This window comes from Pleurodeles waltl, chromosome 11 (assembly GCF_031143425.1).
Source record: "Pleurodeles waltl isolate 20211129_DDA chromosome 11, aPleWal1.hap1.20221129, whole genome shotgun sequence".
NCBI classification, from domain to species: Eukaryota; Metazoa; Chordata; class Amphibia; order Caudata; family Salamandridae; genus Pleurodeles; species Pleurodeles waltl.
The window spans coordinates 108710517-108731165 of NC_090450.1; positions in this window are offsets into that span (position 1 = coordinate 108710517).

A 20649-nucleotide genomic window follows, 5' to 3' on the forward strand; every position below is an offset into this window, starting at 1 on the left:
TCCAATTTTCCAAACCCTGTTGCTCACCTAAGCTGCACACTGCCAAAGGGTTGGCGGTTGATAATATGTATGGGAATAACATGTTATGTAAATAAACACCTAGAAATTCACTGAAAAATACAAATGTTAATGTGATTTTATAGTTTTTTATTTATTTTTAAATTTATTTATTTGTACAAATTTACTATACAACAACAAAAACAGCCCCATGAGCTGAACAGTGAACAAAGGAAATACAGTAGTGTGCACATAATATCGCAAGGGATCGCCAAAGATGAAGTACAATAAATCAAGGATCTCAGCATATCTAAATCAACAGAGTCCGGCAACCTCCCAGCCATCCAGAAACACAGCCTCAAAAAACACACCACTAGGATAAACCGCGCGCAGTGCTCACCGGGGTACAAACATAACCAACACCAACAGACAGAAATGTAGAGGCGGCAGAGCGAGCACAAACAGCAGGGTCCACCATTGAGTGGCACATACAGCATTCGCAGGAAATAGCATCCGATCCAATCAATGCAAGAATGTGACGTGACATAGAGAGCTAGAGCCCTCACCATTCAAACATGAGAGTCCAAGAAAGCGCGAAAAAGGTGCCCAGATATCTCTAGGGCGAGAGCCCGCGGGGGCAGGCTCCCAAAAGATTGACAACTGTTCCTGACAAAACGCAGCATCATGCAGCCAGTCAGCCCTACGCAGTGCCCTGCCCCGTCCCCAACACATCGCCACCCTTCTCTTTGCCAGTAAAAGCAACATGCCCACCAGGCGCCTCCATACTGGTGGCACCCCATCCAGCAGGCCAAGCAACGCCAACACAGGAGAAAAAGGCAAAACCAAGCCAGTCATCCCAGCAATGGCACGCATCACTTCTTCCCAAAATGCACACACCTCGGCACAGTTCCACGCCAGATGCAGAAAATCAGCGTCCGGCGCATGGCATCATTCACAGCGTGCATCAGTCCGCAGGCCCATGTCACACAAGCCACGAGGAGTATAATATAACCGGTGCAGGAATTTAAAGTGGATGAGCCGCAGTTTGTAATTAGGCGACAGCATTCGCATGTGCTCACAGCAGCTTCTCCACATTTCCTCAGTAAGCACCTCCCCAACATCCAGCTCCCATTTAGACTTAGCATCCACAACCACTGCCTTCCGCTGCTCCTGCGTGCACCCATACAATCTAGTTATAAGGCTTTGCGGCGACTGCGACTGCAACAGCCAAAGCAACTCGAGCGCCTGACAGGTCTTAGGCATGGCCGGGAGACCAGGAAATCGCACATGGAGCGTCACGTAGACACGCAGTAAGTATAACCTATGCAGCGCATTGTCAGCTCCAGCCTGCAACACCTCCTCGTTCACAAACCAGTCCCCCAGCAATGACAACTCAAAGGCATCAAGAAACTCTTGCAGGCGAGCATCACAAGACATCCTCTCATCTGCCACATCCAGCACCGGCATCGCAGGGGCAAAGGGCGCACCGGTCCCGGACCGGCGCACCAAAGCAGCCCAAGCCCCGTTAGTACACACCACAGTATCCACCCTCCTCGCACGAGTCCGAGACATGCATCCAAGAACTCTTGTCGGTCGATCCGGCCACACCAAATCGCTCTCAGGCAAAAGATGAGGCAAATACCTTATAGGACGAATCCAAAAATACGCGAAGTGGGCCTGCGCACAGTAATAATAAAGCTCCAGATCTGGGGCAGCAAGGCCCCCCATTTCAAACGGCAGCGTCAGCTTCTCCCAGGCAATCCTAGGCTGCCCACCCACCCACACTAATCGCACCAAAGCAGATCTGAGCCTCCTAAGGAAACTCATAGTGAGCACCCGCGGAAGGTTGACAAAAAGATACAGGAACTTTGGCAGCATATCCATCTTAGCAATGCCGATGCACCCAATAAGCGAAAGTGGCAACGTACGCCACACCTCGAGCCAATCTTCCAGCCAAGCCACTAACCTGCCGTAATTGGCAAGCTACAAAGTCTCTACATCGAAGCTCAGCCATACTCCCAGATAACGGACCGGTCCCTCCGCCCATTCGACAAGCAACGCGCAGTACCACTAGTAAGGGGAAGCACCACCAACTTAGACCAATTCATCGTGATGCCAGAAAAGCCGCCGAATCGAACGACCTCAGTCAGCAGGACATCTAGGTTCATACCCGGCTCCCGCACGTACAACGCGATATCATCCGCATACATCGAAATTAGAATCGGTCGTTGACGAAACTGCAGACCCTTGTGATTGTGATGCTTCCGCAAATAGGCCGCCAACGGTTCCATGGCGATAGCAAAAAGCAACAGGGATAAAGGGCATCCCTGACGAGTCCCTCGGGCCACAGGAAAGGGTCCCAAAATGCAACCATTCAGTGATGTTATAGTTAGGTATGGTAATAATGTTGTACTTTGCATTAAAAAGAAACTTAGCCATTCATTGAACAAAACAAAGGTTAAAGGGACATATCAGTTAAGTGAAAATGTAAGTTAGAACATACAGGGGGTCATTCCGACCCTGGCGGTCCATGACCACAGAAACACCGCCAACAGGCTGGCGGTGCTTCCTGGGCTATTCTGACCGCGGCGGTAAAGCTGCGTCAGAAAAGGGGAACCAGCGGTTTCCCGCCGGTTTTCCCCTGGCCCAGGGAATCCTCCATGGCGGCGCTGCTTGCAGCGCCGCCATGGGGATTCCGACCCCCTTCCCGCCAGCCTGTTTCTGGCGGCTTTCACTGCCAGAACCAGGATGGCGGGAACGGGTGTTGTGGGGCCCCCTCACAGGGCCCCATACAGATTTTCACTGTCTGCTTTGCAGACAGTGAAAATCGCAACGGGTGCCACTGCACCCGTCGCACCCCTGCAACTCCGCCGGCTCCATTCGGAGCCGGCTTCCTCGTTGCAGGGGCTTTCCCGCTGGGCTGGCGGGCGGCCTTTTGGCGGTCGCCCGCCGGCCCAGCGGGAAAGTTGGAATGGCCACCGCGGTCTTTTGACCGCGGGGCGGTCATTCGGCGGTAACCGCATGGCGGGCGGCGACCGCCGCGAGCCGCGGTCAGAATGACCGCCACAGTTTTAAACAAACAAAACCGCTGAAATTCACCAGTTATATTTATCTCAAGTAATTATAACGTATGCCCTAAAGTAACTAGGCCTCACACCTTCACCATGTACTGCATATGACCTCACAGCATGGCATGTTCTATAACATCATTCATAAAATGGTTGCAACATCTGAAATTACATCATTGATGACAATGCTGTGCATGGGGGTGGTGCAAACTATAGTTATTTTTTACACTTTTTTTGGGAAAACTCTAAAGAATAATTCATACATTTTCCATTTTGTTTTCAAAAACCTGATCGAATGGTGAAAGTGGATTTTTGAAAACTATGATGAAAAAGTAACTTTTAAAAATATTTTTTTTACTGCCTGATATTAAACTAATGGAGAACCAGTTTGTCACTCAGGTTCATGCGAGAACCTCAGTACACATTCCTAGCAAATAATTACCAATCCTGTTTTGAGAGGACAATAGTTTGGCCTCTGGGCTTAGGAACTCAACAACTGGGTTCAGCAACTGACCAATTATCAGGGGAGGATAGGAAGAGAACAAATAATAGCCTACACCCTTTTTCTTTGATGTGGTGATGCCAAATATGGTTGGCAGGATCATTTACAATTCATTACAAGGTCCACCCTAGACGTTCTGTCGCCAGCCTCAGTAAGTGTCAAAAACTGTTCTTGACCCTGACAGATTAGAAAATACTTCACCTGCATAGGAGAGTGTCTGTGGGAGAGACAGAGGCCCTCCTGATGAAAGAAGGGGTTACCATCTAGAATTTAGAGCTTCCGGAAATTTCTGAGGTAAACCAATAAGAAAGTGTTGACAAAGAAAGCTACCTCACACCCATGCAATAAGAGAGGCAACTCACCACCACATTATCAATACTTTTCTGGACCTGTGAATTAATTTCTGAAAGAAAAGCAAGTTCTGCCTAACTTACGAAAAATGGCTTAAGGACTCCTGACATAAGTTGGTGCCCAGGGAGTGAAAGTGCACTCCACAAGTCAAGTGGTTCACCTCCTTTTACTGCAACAGGGACACACAAATTAGAAGAGACCTTGCTATGAAGAAGGCCTGTCTGATCACTTAGAAAGCTGTGTTAACTCTGGCTAAAGAAAGATTTGTTGCCTGGAAGTCTGCCTTGAGGACCTGAGGGCTGCAGGAGAGACTAGGATTTACTGTTGAGGCTGCAAGGACATTTTCAGTCTCTTGGTTGTAGCTGCAAGCACATGAAGAAAAGATGTGTCTTCCTTGAAGCTGTGACTGCAGTCCTATACCAGAGCACCTAGAAGGCTGCAAACTTTGGAATATACCAACGCAAATAATTTCTCCCAGTCTCTGTGAGGCAGGAGAGTCGCTCACAACTTTCATTTGATTTTATCCCTCGTATAACAGTGCCCCATGGTGGCTATTTCTGTGTATTGCGCATAGTCTAAAAGAGGCCTAAGGATCTCTATTGTTCCTATGACATTTTATGAATAATTTGGCATAGAAAATAAAATAATCAACATCTCCAGCTTCTCTTATCCACATGTAATAATTTTAGTGTTTTTTTGCTTAGTAAATCTTTCTTTATATTGCTGACCTCTTAACTGCTAAAACTTTTTCATCCTAGTGGTGAGTCCTTTTTTGGCCATTTGGGGGTACTTCGCGCATATGCCTCAAATTCTTTTTTCCACAAAAGATATCCACGCTTAACTTGTGTTCTTTTTTCCAACTGCATGGGGATCTTAAAGGTACCCATGGATTGCCCTGGAGAGGAACAGGAAAATAGCAAAAATAGAGCTAGATTTATTTGATTTGTTTGTGGAGAAAAATAGGAAAAAAGAGTTCTGCAACAAATGTTTGTTTTTCCTAAAAAAATTGCATCAACAAAAGGTTTGCTGTGCTAAAATCAGCATCTTCCCAGCATTTGGAAACAAGAAGGATTGAATCAAAAACACTTTGTTATCCACAGGTTTGGCATTTTTCTAGGAGGTAGCCTATTTTTCCTAATTTCTGTGCTTTCAACCTACTTCCAATTTATGGTGGAGGCTAGTGTGAAATCGATGAATAATACTAGGAAACTATAGATTTTTGAAAAGTAGTTTGATTTTTGAATTCACTATGATGTCATTTGTTTAGATCCCACAAGGATTTTCCAAATAAACTAGCTGTTGAAATTTAAAAAAAAATGAGTAGGTAAAATAAGCATTTGTGAAAGCATTTTCTTCTGTTACTTCTTGTCCCTTTGGCTGCTTTAGAAAAGCAATTACCATTACCTCCGCTAGACCCTCCTGGTTGCGGGATGTATAAGGTTTGCTGGTTGTCCAAGAACCAGAGATACACAGAGGCAACAATTGAGTTGCCCCTTGCTTTGGTTTTTTATTGCTTACATAGTATAGAGAAATCCATATGGTAAAATAGAAAGAGTGAAAAATGAGTATAATGAAAATCTATTTAATTCTGAAATGTACATTGATACTGAGTTTAGCAGCATTGTTACTTGTACATCTCTGGATTTGTGGGAATCCCTACTAGCAAGTGATTTTGAGGAATTTCTCAAAATGTCTTCTATCTTACACATTGTCATACATTTCGAAGGCACAAATCCAATTAGTAATAATAGATCATCCACTATTCCATGTTCCCACCTATAGCCAGATACAAATGGTATCTCCATTTTGTAGGCCTCATTGATGTATAGGGAATACTTGCACACCTGTATATTTTTCAAAAATAGACACACATGAGAATCCAGAGTGGGTTGACTTGTGTGGCTCTCACCATGTTTTCTTAGCCCTTGCAAATCTCAAACTTTGACTTAAACACATACTTTCTTCACATTGCTATGGGGAAAACCTTTGGAATCTATGGGGCACCATAAATGTTCCATCACCTAGCCTTCCTCCAAGTCTCCCAATAAAAATGATACCTCACTTGTGTGGGTAGGCCTACTGCCTGCTACAGGAAATGGTCCAAACACAACATGACTCCTTACATTTTTCCACTGAAACATGATCATTTTTTGGACTCTGGGTAGCTTTGGATTTTGGGCCATGGCTCAGCCGGCTTCTAGGAAAAACTAGGATACCTGCATATTTTTTAAAACTAGATAGCAAGGGGAATCCAAGATGGGGTGACCTGCGTGGCTGTCATCATGATTAATACATTTGTCTTATATTTCCATGAGGAAAGCTTCTGTAATCTCTATGGAGCAACAAAGTTCCCCCTACTAAGGATTCCACCATGTCTCTCAAAGATAATAGTATCCCACTTGTGTGGGTGGGCTTAGTACCTGCAATATGAAAGGGATCAAAACAAAACATGGACATATTGTATTTTTTCCACTCAAAACTGACCCTCTTGAATTATGGGCTCTAGATCAGCCAGCAGCTATGGTTACCTACCAAACTTACACATTTTTTAAATTTAAACATAGGGAGGGATGGCATGCGTGGTCCCTACCATGTTTCCCTATAGAGAATCCCTTATAAATCTCAAACGTTGACTAAAAACACTCATTTTCCTCACACTTTGGTGAGGAAACGTCTGACATCTAAGGAGTGTCACAAATTTCTTACCAAACAGCATTTCCCCAAGTCTCTTGATAAAAATGATAACTCACTAGTGTGGTTAGGCCTTATGTCCTTGACAGGAAATAGCACAAAACGCTACATGAACACAGTGTATTTTTCCACTGAAAACTGACCCTTTCTAAGGTGGTGTGTCCTGCATGGATCTGACACGGTTTTTTTCACCCACCATGCCCTGCAAACCTCAAACTTTGCCTAAAGTCATGCATTTCCATTACATTTGTGTGATAGAAAATTCCAGAATCATCATGAATCCACATAATTTCTACCACCCAGCAATACTCACTTCTCCCAATAAAAACACTGCTTCATTGTGTGGCTGGGCCTAGTGCCCGTGACAGGAATGGGTCAACCCAAGGTCAATCTGGGTCCCCTGCAAAAGCTATCATTAACCCTGCTTTGACCTATTGTTGTCACTGGAAATATGCCCTGTCAGACAAGTTGAGTAGCACTTTCATTGGCAGTAGTGAGAGGTTGCTGGGAGTAGGAATTTACTGGATCTCTGTGGATTCCTTAAGTTTATATCAAAGAAATTCAGGGAAAATGCAAGATTCTATACAAAGTTTGAGGTTTACAGGGCATTGTAGGTGTGGAAATGGCACTCTCAACAGGGTCACCCCAAACCTTTTGCCTTCCTCCTCCTACATTTTGCTGGATGTTTGCCTCTTTGCCTTAGGATTCTGTACACATTACCACTGCTCACCAGTGCTAAATTGCAGGTGTTCTTGCCTTAAAACATGGTTTGATTGGCATGTTCCTGATTGGCATATTTACTTTACATGTAAATCCCGTGTAGAGTGTTATGCCATATTTCCAGGGCCTGTAAATTAAGTGCTACCAGTGGTCCTACTGCACTAATTGTGCCACACCTGTAAGTAGGACTTTAATACATGTTCCAGGCCTGCCATTGCTGCCTGAAGGCAGTGTCACACTGCCCTGTCGACTTGGCAGTTAAAACCCTTTGCTAAGCCTTAAACTCCCATTTTGTTACTTATATGTCATCCCTAAGGAATCCCGTAGGTAGCCTTTAGGTCAAGGTTCTGTGTAATTTGAAGGTAGGACATGTACTTTTAGTTTTACGTGACCCAGTAGTGAAAAACTCCCAAATGTGTTTCTCGCTACTGAGAGACCTACCACTCCCATTGGGTAACATTGGGGATCCCTTATTAAAATTAATAATTTGTAATTCCTAAACCAGAAGTGGTAGATATGTCATGTTTGTTATGTATGAACTTGTAAAGATGAACTCTCTTTGAATGGCAAAGTCAGATTTATCATTACAAGTTTGAAAATGCCAATTTTAGAAAGTTAGCATTTTCCTGCCCTTTGCCCTCTGTGCCTGCAGCCTGCCTTAGGTCACATGACTGGGTATAACTGACAGTTAAGACTTTGAGAATTCAGCTGAGCTCTGCCACCACAAAATAGGCTTAGTAAGTCTGCATTGCAGTGCAGCGAGCAAGGAGCCAGGAAAGGGGAAGCAGGAAATTCCTGGTACTTCAGAGAACACTTTGATACTTGACCCAACTTCTAAGAACAGGCACCAGGATATAAAAGGAGAGCTCTCATACTTACTCTTCAGTTCACTACAGCACTTGTGGAAGGACTCTCGGTAGACTGCCTGCTGCTGTGACCTGCTGTGCACTCTGCCAGACTGCTGCTGTACCTGGAAAGACTGCTGTGCTGCCTGGAGCCTGCTTGGAGCTTTCAGAAGAAAGCCCTGATGTTGAGCCCTGCATTACCACCTGCAACCAGGACTTCAGAAATGACTCCAAGGGCTTGTCTAGCTGGTCTCCTGTTCTGGGCCATGGGTCATGACAGGTTCCCACCATCTTAAACTTGTACCTGGACCCTGCCTGAGAGACTCTACAGCTCCCAAGAGGTCTGCATCCATTCCTGGACCCTTGGTTGTGGTGCTAAAGGTAGCCAGGTGGTCATTTTCCAAAACTGAGAATTTGCTACTTTGAACCTTAAAGTGTAAAATTTCAGAACTCTGGTTCTACAAAATGAATTTTCATGATGTTGGTGTCAAATAATGTATTAAAATGCTCTCTATGTTGATAAATTGATTTGGTATTTTTATTGTGTTGTGTTCTTGCTGTATTGCTATTTGTTTCCTGCATAAAATACTCAAAACATTGTCTCTGGGTTTAGCCTGACTGCTTTTCGTGCCAAGCTACCCTGGGTTAAGCACATGTTTAATTAGTGACTTTTTGAGGTTCGCCTTGCAAGTCAATGTGACTGTTGCTTGACCAGGGATCCTACCACAGCCATCCAACAACCCAATTTCTCACAGTGAGTAAGAAAATGTGGGATCTATGCGAAGCACGCCAACCTAGACTCCCACAGGTATCTAATTTTCAAGAATGCCCGGATTTCGTAGGTTTCACAAATGGTGGCCTACCCAAACCCAAAGTTTGCAGCCGTTGACCATGGCAAGTGGATAATACTGAGATTTGTCCCCACTCTCCTGGTCCATATTTAAAAACAACACCCAAAACAGTTAAATGTCTTGTTGCTTGCCATTGGGATGTGATGTTAGTCCTCTGGAGAGCAGAAAGACTGCTGAGGCTTTAGGGGTGAAGGTGGGGCCTGATTTTAAGATGGGCTGCACCCACCCTATTATTTTATGTGAAACAAATAGGGAAAACTTCACACAAAGCTCGCTTTGCTACTATAGCGCTTTAGCCCTCCAAGGTCAAACTCTTCACTTTTCAAGAATTAGATGTTAAGAAAGTATGAACAGTCTTCACACTATAAATCATGTTATACTGTAAACTAAATAGATTTCCTACTGGCAGCATCAGCCCCTTCCTTTATCACTATCAGTCACCCAACTAAGATGATAACTGAATGTCACTGAAGATCACCCTATTTTCTAAACCACAGAAAAGGTGCAATTCTATTTTCAGCTGGATTAGCTTCTCAAATATAAAACACTTTGTGAACAATGTGTATGATGTCCAAGCACTAGCACTATAAACCAGTGATCATCAATGGTGACTGAATATTTTAAAATTAAAAAGTTGCAAAATGTTAATGTGAATTTCACAAATAGTACAAATCAAGAGTAACTCTTCCTATTCCACTGAGATCATTGTCCACTCTCTCCCTTCCTTTTTACTTTCTCTTATCTTTGAGCCCTCAAATTCAAATTCAAAGAAGCTTTATTGCGGCTACAAGAGCCAAAAAAGCACGAGCAGTAATAAATACAAGTAAATGCACATAATAAAATAAAATTGCAGGTAAATATGGTGATAAAAGGGAGTAAAACATAAATAAAAATTAAAATGGAATAAAAATGAGATAGAATAAAATGGAATGAAATTAGATGAAATGAGATGAAATGAAATGCACTGTGCAGGATGTTGGGACAGTCTTATTTGGAGTCTTTGTCCAGGAGAGTTTTCCCTCTAATAAGCCAACTAGCTCCGAGGAATTTGGCGATAGCGATCACTAGCGTTGGCCTGGTGTCTGATCTAAGGATTCGCAGAGCTAGCGCAGAGCAGCGTGCTCCCAGTAGTCTGCATGCCGGGGCCAGCCATTTCCTACGGGGGGCAGTATACGCGGGGCATGCAAAAAGAAGGTGAGGGAGATTCTCGACGGGGGCTTTGCAAGCAGGGCATGCGGTGGATTCGTTGTGTGACCAGCTGCTGGTGAAAAGTCTTAATGGGAGTGTTCCAATGCGGAGCTGGAAGTACAGTTTCCTTTCCCTTGGGACCGTGATTAGGTCCCAAAAAGTTTCATACTTGCATGACTCTTTTAGGTTGGCAAAGTCACAAGATAATGTAGTGTGGAGTGCAGCCCGAGTGTCTTCGTTGTTGGCCCTTTGCCAGTAAAGTTTCTTTAGTTCGCTTTTCGAGGGAAAGACTGACGTGGCTGGTGAGTTCCAGAGATCATCGAGCCCGATAGAGTGAAGTAAATCCTTGATGGATCGTAGCCAGGGGATTCTGTGCAGGTGGTCGGCTTTTAGGATGACCTGTAGAGCTTCGGTGAAGATGTCAAGTTCCGGAGTGGTCCAGAGACGTCGCCAGTACAGCAGAGGTCGCAGGCGGGCTTTGTGACCAATGCGTTTGATGCCGAGGTCCTTGAAAAGAGGGAACAGTGGGGTGCTTAGCGGAAGGGACACAAGATTTCTTAAGAAGTTGTTTTCAGCGGTGGTTAGGTCTTGGGTTTTGGTATAACCCCAAAGTTCAGCCCCGTAGAGCGCTGAGGAAACTGCCTGGGATTCGTATAACTGTAATGCTGGGCGAATTGGTTTTGTGTGTGAGAGGTGGAAATTTTTTAGTAGAGCCCCAGTTGTTTGTCTTAATTTAAGGGCTTGTTTTCCTATGTGTGGCTTCCAGGACATGTTGTCAGTGAGTGTTATGCCCAGGTAGCTGAAAATGCCCACCTTCTCGAGTGAGGAGCCCTCTAAAGTAAATTTCCCTTTGAAAGATCTGTGGGGATTAAGGGTCATTAGTTTGGTTTTCGTTGCGTTGATTTCGAGTCCCTGGGATGAACAGAAATGCTCGAAGCACGCAAGGAGTTTCCTTAGACCACTAGGGGTCTTAGATATCAAAAGAGTGTCATCGGCAAAGAGTAAGACTGGGATTTTTTGTGTGCCAAGTGAAGGTGCGTCAGCCTGCAGTCTGAGAAGGGAGGGGACAATTTCGTTGATGTACAGGGAAAAGAGGGTCGGGGCAAGTACGCAACCTTGCCGCACACCCCTAGAGACGTGGATTCTATCGGTAAGTTGGCCCTTGTTGCCCCACCTGACTTGTGCGTAGTTGTCCTCGTGGAGTCGTATCAAAATGGCAAGGATGTGTTCCGGGATTCCCATCCGAGAGAGAGTGACCCACAGTTTGTTGCGAGGTACTAGGTCAAAGGCAGATTTGAGGTCCACGAAAGCTACATAAAGGCTGCCTTTACCAATGAACACTGTTTTCCAATATAATAATAGGAATCTGAGGGCTTGATCAGTGGTGGAAATCTTCTTTCGGAAACCGGCTTGGAGGGGGCTAAGGATATCGTGGTCAATTATCCATTCTTCTATCTTCCCTAGGAGGCAGTGGCAGAAGACTTTTTGGACACAGTCAATTAGACTAATGGGTCTATAGTTACAGGGAAGAGATCTGTCGCCCTTTTTAAAGATTGGAATAACAATGGCCGCTTTCCAAGAGTCGGGAATTGGCGCCCCAGATGCTATTGCGTTAGCTAGAATGGTGAGATATCTTGACCAGGATGCTAGGTCTGTTGAGAATAGGTCTGCTGGGACGCAGTCTGAACCAGGGGCCCTGCCGCGTTTTAGAGTGCTTAGAGAATAAGTTATATCACTTTGGGAGAACAACAGGGGTGCTGCGGTGGTTGGTGCTGATGAGTGAAGTAGGAGGGGGCCCGTACAAACAGAGGTGGGGCTATCATGATCAGGGGAGTACAGACTACTAAAGTGGGCTATCCAGTCTCTTGGGGCAATATTGGTTGTGATGTCCAAACCACTGGTTTCTGGGCCTCGCGCTGCCAGGGACCAGAACAGACTATAATTTCTCTCGCGCACAGCGTCGCTGAGTGCTGTCCACCATTTGCTATCTTGATCACGCTTGGCTATGCATATTGCAGATTTATAGGACTTCCTAGCTACGCGGATGGCGATGGGGTCCTTGGATTTAATGGCTTGAACTAGGCGCTTGTTTAGGGACCGGCACGTTTTGTTGAACCAGCGGTGCCTGGCTTTGGGTCGTTTGTCGTCGTGGGCTGGGGGTGCTGAGAAGTGGGCTGCGATATCCCTAAAGCAGGAGGTGTGGATTGAGCTAATTTCCTGGTGGGGTGTTGCAGAACCCGCCTCTAGGTCCCTTAGTGTGGATTTTAGGGTGTTGTTGGCAGCATTGATGAGTGCGGGCCGGGCCACAATATTGACCCATTTTAGGTGTCTTTTGTTGTTGGCCAGGTTAATACCCTCGGGTGCTACTGCTGCGGGGTTAGACGTGGCTGGGAGGTTACCTAGGGCTAATGTGTGGACAGAGAGAGGGTTGTGATCACTTTCGGTCCTTTCGATGATTGTCATGTCGATGACTAGAGGCCATAATCTTATATCGAATAGGCAATAATCGATTCTGCTGGTGTGGTTCGTTTTGTTGTATGTGTGACTACCGTTGGTGTCTGAATTAGTTCTGCCATTTAGCGCCCTGAGTCCAAACTCCATGGTCAATGATTTAACCTGAATGGCAACCGACGTCCACCTTTTGATGGGTGGAATTGACAGGGCGGGGATAGACCAGGCTTGATCTTCCTCGCGGGTGGACCTGAGATCGTCCCAGTCAAGGGGTTCGAATGTGACGTTGAAGTCCCCAGCCACAATGGTTTTATGATGGCGGGGATAATTTTGTAAGAGGGCTACGAGGGCGCAGAGGGTTTTGGAGACTTGACCCCCCCTGACCCCTCGAGCGTAGATATTAAAGATGTTCACCACAGAGTCAGGCCCAAAGGATAGACGAAGGCCTAACAGGTCGGGAGAGGCGGTAGGTAGCTGTGATATATGGCAGCTAAGCGATGTTTTGATCCAGATGGTCAGACCCCCTGAGGGCCTGCCTCTCGTGCTGGCCACAGCGGGGATGTGAAAATTTGAGTAGCCTGTTCGGAAGAGTGGGTCGAGTGACCATGTTTCCTGTAGGAGACATATGTCATGTTCGTCAATAAATGAGGAGAAGGATGGAAGGGGAAGAATAGATTTCAGACCTGCCACGTTCCATGAGACAAGTCGTACCCCAGATTGTGACTGAGTTGTCCTGCCTAAATGCCCGGGGTTTGTGAAGTTGGCTGTCGGGGGTTGGTTTGGCAGATGTGGCTGAGGGAGCAGAGATGGGTTGATACCAATGTTTGCCCGTGAGGCTTGTGGTGGTTGGTGATGTTCCTCTGTTGGAACAGGCCTGGTCCTGATCAAGGAGATGCTTGCGGGCCTAGACAGCAGCTCTAGGTTTGGTGGGCAATGTGCCTGCAAGATGGGTGGAGCATCGTTGTCATGATTGCTCGGTGAGCCGGAAATGGTCGCGGTGTCATGGGTAGGGGGGTGAAGACATGGACAGACAGTGGTGGGGTAAAAGGAGGATCTGGGGGTGATAGATGTTGGAAGGTTGCAAGGTTTGCCTGCATAGATTTTAGGTGGGGCTGTGAGTCAATCATGTTTACCAAGAGGGGATAGGTTTTCTGCCGGGTGGTAACTCGGGCATTCCTCGTGGAGCGTAGGTGACCTGGGCTGTTTAAACTGGATGCGTGAGTGTGCAGGTGGGCTTGTTCTTGCATCTAGGGCCACCAGATTGTTCGCCATGGTCCTGTTCTTGAGTGTCAGTTTTAGGATATCAAAGTGAGTTCCCGGGTCTGGCTGTCGTACTACGGTAATTAGGTCCTCACGTATTATGGATCGGCAGCCTCTAACATGGCGAATCCAGTGGATTGCCTTGTTTTTGATAGAGTCTACCCCTTCCTTGCGCGCCAATGTGGTTAACTTGGGAACGTTAACCATTAGAACTATATTACCTAAATGGGACTGGTCAGTGGCTGGTTGCGTAGAGTATTTTGAGGCGGTGTTGCTCATGGGTTTGAGGGTATTATGATAGATGTCTAGTGAATTTCCTATGCCTAAATTGTGGAAGAGGGGAGTCTGGTGGGAGTTCATGGTCTTTTCTTTGGTAGGGTGAGGGCCAGCGTGGCTAGAAGCGGAGGAGTTGGGCGAGTTTGTTGTGATGCCTGATAGGATTGGATTTTGGGCAAGGTTACTGGTGGTCGTGTTATTTGCGTGGGTTAGCTGTTTTACTATTGCAAGTAATGAGTTAACCATATGCTTGAGTTCTGTGACTTCCTTCCTTAGAGCTTGTATGTATTCGATATGCTGTGGGGTTACATGGGGAGAGTGCGTGTTGGTTGCTGCTGGCCCATCTGCCAGGGTGTCTGGGTTGATGTCGTCGCGTGATTCAGGGAGGTTGGTTAGGGGATTGAAGCGGTTACTGAGCTGGATGGAATCGTTGGTGGCAAGTGGTAGGTCTTCTGCTAGGGAGGGGGCCGCATGGGTGATAACGTTCCTATTTTCACCCACCCCTGTAGTGTCAGTAACTTGTTGCCCACGTTTCACGAAAATCTCAGCGATTTTCATGGAACCTTCCTTCCTGCTAGTTGAAGTGGGCCCCTCCCCAGTTGCAATAGAAATGTTACCCTGGGGGCTAGTTAGTATTCCGTTGCATTCGCCCAGGAGAGAGTCGATTCTATCCATAACGCAGTTGCTAGCTGCATGCTTATGCCTTTTTCGCTTGGCTTTTAGTACTGCCCCGGCCCCTGCCTCTATTGCTTTCCTTTTGCCCATCTGGTGTTAGTGTAGGTGCAAGGTTAAATGATAAGGTGTCAGATAAAATGGAACAGCTGACTGGGGAGACAGAGTAGGAAATAACAAAAGGGACTGAGTACAATATGGCCTTCTTGGGAGATAGATGTTAGGGGAGTGGCCCAGCCCAGCCTCTGTCAGCCGCTGACGGGCGCAGGACGGGCCCGCCCTTGGCCCGGGCTTCGCCCGGGCGCCGCCCGCGCGCGTCCCGCGCTGCGGGAGCGCGAACGAGTTTTAAAGGGCTCCTGCCCCGCCTCCAAAGAACACACAGCGCTTCCCGCGACGGCGGGAGCGCGAACGAGTTTTAAAGGGCTCCTGCCCCGCCTCCAAAGAACACACAGCGCTTCCCGCGACGGCGGGAGCGCGAACGAGTTTTAAAGGGCTCCTGCCCCGCCTCCAAAGAACACACAGCGCTTCCCGCGACGGCGGGAGCGCGAACGAGTTTTAAAGGGCTCCTGCCCCGCCTCCAAAGAACACACAGCGCTTCCCGCGACGGCGGGAGCGCGAACGAGTTTTAAAGGGCTCCTGCCCCGCCTCCAAAGAACACACAGCGCTTCCCGCGACGGCGGGAGCGCGAACGAGTTTTAAAGGGCTCCTGCCCCGCCTCCAAAGAACACACAGCGCTTCCCTGAGCCCTCAATGTACTCACTGCCCTTTCCTTTTCCTTTCCTCTTCCAGAGTTCTCTCTGCTGTCTTTTAACCTTTTCTCTGCACTGTCTTAAAGAACACTTTATGTACATGTAATGCAAGTACGTGTCACATTTACAAGATGTAGGTTTGCCGTAACAGATGTGTTCATATGTTCATAGGATGAGTGGCTGTTGTCCACTTTGGGAACCCTGTTTCTCAACTCTGCCAGATGGAATCATGATGGGTGACAGAATATGCTTCTTCATCTAATGATTCTGGTTGGGCAGCTACATGGTTACAAATCTGTCTGTGCCACAGAGGTTTTTAATGTATGCAGAGTGGGAATTCCGTCACAAAAGTCAGTTACCACTGATGAGGTCATATTTACAAGCTTTTCATTGATTGAACCTTTTTCAAGATGTGTCATGCATAGCCTTCAGTGTGTCATAATTTCTATTTCTCCAAGACCCAGCCATAGGGAATGATGCAGTGTAATTAAGTCAGAAATCTGACCATTTGAAGTCACGTTACACTCTGGAAAATTTCTGTTTATCATATCCCCACTAACTGTTGTAGGTCCTCACATGTGCCAATCATGTTGTAGGGTCCCTTGACTAATCTGGGAACATCGTACCTATGATATCATTGTGCACAGCTGCAAGGATATCTCACATTGTTTACTTTTCACAAGGGACAGGCCAGGGCTGCACCTTCTCCATGGAAGAAGGGGTTCCCAAGTCCAGGATTGAATACGACAAAAGGCAACATGTAAGTGCACAAATAAGGTAGGTTAAACATGCATTGCCACTTCACATTTCCAACATATACTTGTATTAACTTACATTACACATGTCACTCACTATGTCACTCATACTCAGGTCTTCACATAGACATAAGTAAGCAACACCTACTGTGATTTGACACATAGCCATAATGCATATATTACCTCTTACATCCTGGTCCAATGTAAAAGCGTAAATACAATAGTCCACCATTTTACAGTCTTTTACATTGGTCCTCATACATTAGGGTCCTTGCATCAATCTGAACTGACGCATAGCTTCAGATTTTTGACACATTGCCAAGGTTGCGTCTATTCTGACACCAACTTCAGCAACGCATCCCTTTTTGGAAGGATGCATTGCACCATCCTTCCATAAATGAGTAAGTATTTCTGACACATCCTGGGACCCAGCCCCACAGTGTGCCATATTGTAAATTCATCCATGGTGTTGTAAACTTGAAGGGGATATTCCCCAGGGATTACGGGTTAGAAATAATCCGGGTTTGTTCATGCAGACAAGAAAATTTCTAGAGACTTGGGGACACATGTACGTATGTTTTGCGACTTGCAAATCGGTCGCAGAGCAATTTGCGACTGTGCAAAATGCAAAATGGTATGTACAAATGACATTTCAGAGTCTCAAATAGCGATGCGACCAATTACCGAATTGCAAATATTTGCGACTCGATTTTGCGAATAAGAAATCGCAATTTGCGACTCACAAACTGAATGTACATGGCAGTCGCAAATTGTGATTGGTCACAAGTAGGCCATTTTGCACACCCAGATTAGTTCTGATTCCAAACAGGTGGAAAGCAGAACCAAAGTATAAAAGCAGAGCCAGAAGACATCTGGGTTTTCCAAAATGGCTACACTCTACGTGATTTCATGGAGGAGGCAAGTCCAGGCTGCCCAGCAGAGGAGGAGGAAGAGACAGGAGAGAATATACAGAACCAGGCAGACCATATTTCAACAGACTGAGGAGGAAGTATATGAGAAATATAGACTGAGCAGCACAGTCATGTTAGATATCATTGAACTGCTGAAACCTCAGCTAGAAAGCCAAACCCTGCACAGCTGTTACATCCCCTCACATGTGCAAGTGCTGTGCTCACTGAACCACTTGGCCTTGGGTAATACCAGGGGGTGATTGCTGTTGCTGGTGGGGTGACACAAAGTGCCCTGTCATGATTCTTTAGACGGCTCCTAGATGCCATACTCGCACACATGTCCAGATACATTTACCTTCCAAGGAATGCGGAGGAAATACACAACACCAAATTGGACTTCTACAGAATTGGACTTTCCCCATGTAATAGGGTGTGTAGATGGGACACATATACCCATATGTCCTCCTGCAAATCTGGAATATGTGTTCTGCAATAGGAAATGTACTCACTCACTCAGCATCCAGGCGATATGTGATGCCCATATTGTCATAACCGATGTAGTGGCAAAATATCCAGGGAGCACACATGATGCATACATTTTCAGGCACAGTGGGATACACCAACACCTAGAACATGGGGAGTTTGATGATGGATATTTATTAGGTACTCTGTAGTACCCACCAATGCCATAAATATGTGTCACTGCATAACAATGTGAATCCATGCTCATCTTTGCTGTTTTGTTACACAGGTGACAGTGCATATGCTCTGAGGCCATAGATACTCACCACATACCTAACACCTGCCAAGCAGAATGAGAGGCGCTACAACATTGGCCATCGACACACCAGAACCATCATTGAAATGACCTTTGGCATGTTGAAGTCACGTTTTAGATGCCTGCACAAAAGTGGAGGTGCACTCCAGTATGCCCCAGATATTGCATACAAGATTGTGGCAACATGTGCCATCCTACACAACATTGCAACCAGAAGTGGGCTACATCTCACCCTAGATGACACAGATTCTGAGGATGAGGAGCAGGAGCCACCACTACGACAGCCTGGAGATGGTAGCATCGCAATGGAGGGCAGACGGAGATGGGATCAAATAGAAACACATTACTTTGGCAGGTAAGTGCCAACCATAACAGCACTCACAAATGTAAGACACACATAGCCAGGTTGTGCAAAACAAAAATATCCTTTAATTTCAGGAGTGCATAATGTAAATGGCGGCGTAAACCACGCATTAAACAATTATTTTGTAACAAAACCTAACACATTCCACTCATGTGCCTTAGGATAAACCTAGAGACATAACATCACACCATGGCCTGTGCCTGGTTGGTCCACAGATGTCTGACAAGCAATGCTACTACACAGGATGCGGGCATCTGAGGCAGAAATGCAGCTCACACTCGATAAGTCCTCACTGTCCTGAAGGGTGTCACCAGAGCCTCTTGCTGCCTGGGAGGTATGAATAAGGTCCACAGCAGCAGTAATGCGGCCTAGTCCCCTTGCCACATCTCCACCAAAATGTCCTAGTTCAATTTGGAGCGTGACAGTGCATCTTAACAGGCATGTATTTGTGGTGGCTATGCGGCCAATGGACTGTCTGAGCCGGTCCAACCATGCAGCGGTGTTGCGCTCATTGAGCCTTACATGGGCCAGATCTGCCACTATTTCCCTACATAGGTCAGTGATGGCAGTGGTGAGGTTGACTACCATGTTGCTGTTCATGGTGGATAATTGTGTTTCAAAATTCCCAAATCCCTGTGTGAGAGTCTGTTGCATTCAGTGTAGATTCGGGTTCATCAACTGCATGTGTTTGTTTTGCAGGCGGTGACTGCTGAGTAGGGATGCCTCCAGTTCCAGGAATAGTTGTGTACTGGCATCCTCCTCACCTGCATCATGTGTCAGACGACGTCTTCTACGCCCACACCCTGCTGATCTCAGTGGCTGGCTCTCACCCATCTGTGGCCCGGGAGTCAGGTTTACAGAATCATTGTCCACATCTGTGTCCTCTGTTGTTTCACATGCATGGGGAACAATTGTTGTTGTGTTGCACTCCTCTGCGGAAATGCTGACTGCCTCCTCTGCTGCCATGGTGGCATCATCACCTCCCTCCATTCTGGGGTCATCAGTGGATACCTGTGGGAGACCTGTGGGACACAGGGATACACTGTCAGTGCCTCTCAGATGTGTGGCTTAGTAAACGTTCCTCAAAATGTGCACTACTGTACTACATTACCCATAATGCACTGTACTTGAGGTGGACTTATAGGTAGGGAACTATTTGGATGATGCATGCTTTTGCGAACTGTGGTTGTGTGCATGGTGCCTTGAAACATGTGAATAAGTGAGATGTGCTACTTACTTTTGGAGGTTCCAGGTGCTGAACTGTCCAGGTCCCCAATTCCAACAACAGCCTCTGGCTCCATTGCGGTCTCCACCATGCTCTAAATTGCTGTGAGTGGTGGTACCCTGGATGGTCCCCCACCTGTTCCATGTGCCTCCTTCACCCTTTCCTGGGTTCTTGACCTGAGGTCATACCATCTTTTGCGCACTTCCTCGATGGATCGGGGACTGACTCCAATGGCATTGATCTTACTTTGCATGTTCAGCCAGATTTTCTTTTTTGTGAGTCAGGGACATGCATTTCTGCCTTCCCAAACAGGACCTCATGGTGTAGGCAGCACTCCTCAGTGAGGACCTCCAACTCTTTGTCTGAGAATTTGAGCTTTCTCTTCCTCCCTGCAGTGTTTCCATCCTTTGTTTGGTTCACCATGGCTGCAGTTGCTCCACGCAGCTGGGTGTACCTCTGCTGTAGGTGCTGGCTAGACTCATTCCACTTCCATGGGAGGCACTTCCTGGTTCTGAGGTCATCATCCAGCACCAGGAAGTGTAATTTCTCTGCTCCTTTGCACCCGTTCGCTAATTGCGTCTCAGTCGAAATTTGCGATTCCGGGTCGCAACTTCCAATTCGGTTACACCCCTCATGTGCAATTTGGGTAATCGCAATTGGCGATTTTACAAATTGCGATGCAACTCGGCACCGAATCGCAAAATTGGTCTGCTATTTGTTCATGCATTCTGATTTGCGAGTCGGTAATTGCGATTTGCATGGAATCGCAATTTCCAACTCGCAAATTTTTATCTTCGTACATGCGGCCCTAAGTCCCTTATTGCAAATTGGTGCTCAAGGGACTGCATGATGCTAATAGTAGCGACAGCTAAGGAGGTACTGTTGGCCCTGGGAAATGAAATGTTGGAGTAGATAAGATAAAGAAATTATAATGCATTAGAGGCAAAGAGGCTGAGAAAAAATTGGAAGATATAGAAAGTGACAATGAATATCCG